The sequence below is a fragment of the Triticum dicoccoides genome, chromosome 7A (assembly GCF_002162155.2).
Source record: "Triticum dicoccoides isolate Atlit2015 ecotype Zavitan chromosome 7A, WEW_v2.0, whole genome shotgun sequence".
NCBI classification, from domain to species: domain Eukaryota; kingdom Viridiplantae; phylum Streptophyta; class Magnoliopsida; order Poales; family Poaceae; genus Triticum; species Triticum dicoccoides.
Window position 1 is genome coordinate 548,285,492 of NC_041392.1, and position 2,313 is coordinate 548,287,804.

The window sequence follows — 2,313 nt, forward strand, 5'->3', positions numbered from 1 at the left end:
TGCTAAGAGTAGTAACTCGAAACGGAAGTTGCAGAATGAACAGAGACTAGTTAAGGGTGAAGTGACGATGTGTGTTGGAAGTGGTTCCAAGATTGATATGATCATCATCGCACACTCCCTATACTTTCGGGATTAGTGTTGAACCTAAATAAGTGTTATTTGGTGTTTGCATTGAGCATAAATATGATTTGATCATGTATATTGCAATACGGTTATTCATTTAAGTAAGAGAATAAATTATTGTTCTGTTTACATGAATACAACCTTATATGGTTACACACCCAATGAAAATGGTTCGTTGGATCTCGATCGTAGTGATACACATATTCATAATATTGAAACCAAAAGATGCAAAGTTAATAATGATAGTGCAACTTATTTGTGGCACCGTTTAGGTCATATTGGTGTAAAGCGCATGAAGAAACTCCATGCTGATGGACTTTTTGAATCACTTGATTATGAATCACTTGATGCTTGCGAACCATGCCTCATGGGCAAGATGACTAAGACTCCGTTCTCCGTAACAATGGAGCGAGCAACTAACTTATTGGAAATAATACATACTGATGTATGCGGTCCGATGAGTGTTAAGGCTCACGACAAGTATCGTTATTTTCTAACCTTCACAGATGATTTGAGCAGATATGAGTATATCTACTTGATGAAACACAAGTCTGATATATTTTAAAAGTTCAAAGATTTTCAGAGTGAAGTGGAGAATCATCGTCACAAAAATAAAAGTTTCTACGATATGATCGCAGAAGTAAAATATTTGAGTTACGAGTTTGGCCTTCAGTTAAAACAATGTGAAATAGTTTCACTACTCACGCCACCTGGAACACCACAGCGTAATGGTGTGTCCGAACATCATAACCGTACTTTATTTGATTTAGTGCAAATCTATGATGTCTCTTACCAATTTACCACTATCGTTTTGGGGTTATGCATTAGAGACAGCTGCATTCACATTAAAAAGGGCACCATCTAAATCCGTTGAGACGACACCGTATGAACTATGGTTTAGCAAGAAATCTAAGCTGTCGTTTCTTAAAATTTGGGACTGCGATGCTTATGTGAAAAAGTTTCAACATGATAAGCTCGAAACCAAATCGGAGAAGTGTGTCTTCATAGGATACCCAAAAGAAAATATTGGGTACACCTTCTATCACAGATCCGAAGGCAAGATATTCATTGCTGAGAATGGATCCTTTCTAGAGAAGGAGTTTCTCTTGAAAGAAGTGAGTGGTAGGAAAGTAGAACTTGATGAGGTAACTGTACCTGCTCCCTTATTGGAAAGTAGTTCATCACAGAAATCTGTTCCTGTGACTACTACACCAATTAGTGAGGAAGCTAATGATGATGATCATGTAACTTCAGATCAAGTTACTACCGAACCTCGTAGGTAAACCAGAGTGAGATCCGCACCAGAGTGGTACGGTAATCCTGTTCTGGAGGTCATGTTACTTGACCATGACGAACCTACGAACTATGAGGAAGCGATGATGAGCCTAGATTCCACGAAATGGCTTGAGGCCATGAAATCTGAGATGAGATCCATGTATGAGAACAAAGTATGGACTTTGATTGACTTGCCCAATGATTGGTGAGCCATTGAGATTAAATGGATCTTCAAGAGGAAGACGGACGCTGATAGTAGTGTTACCATCTACAAAGCTAGAATTGTTGCAAAAAGGTTTTCGACAAGTTCAAGGTGTTGACTACGAGGAGAGTTTCTCACTCGTATCTATGCTTAAGTCTGTCCGAATCATGTTAGCAATTGCTGCATTTTTATGAAATCTGGCAAATGGATAAACAAAATTGTATTCCTTAATGGATTTATTAAATAAGAGTTGTATATGATGCAACTAGAAGGTTTTGTCAATCCTAAAGGTGCTAACAAAATATGCAAGCTCCAGCGATCCATCTATGGACTGGTGCAAGCATCTTGGAGTTGGAATATACGCTTTGATAAGTTGATCAAAGCATATAGTTTTATACAGACTTGCTGTGAAGCTTGTATTTACAAGAAAGTGAGTGGGAGCACTACAGCATTTCTGATAAGTATATGTGAAAGACATATTGTTGATCGGAGATAATGTAGAATTATTCTACAAAGCATAAAGGAATGTTTGAAAGGAGTTTTTCAAAGAAAGACCTCGGTGAAGCTGCTTACATATTGAGCATCAAGATCTATAGAGATAGATCAAGACGCTTGATAAGTTTTTCAATGAGTACATACCTTGACAAGATTTTGAAGTAGTTCAAAATGGAACAGTCAAAGAAGGAGTTCTTGCCTGTGTTACAAAAGTGTGA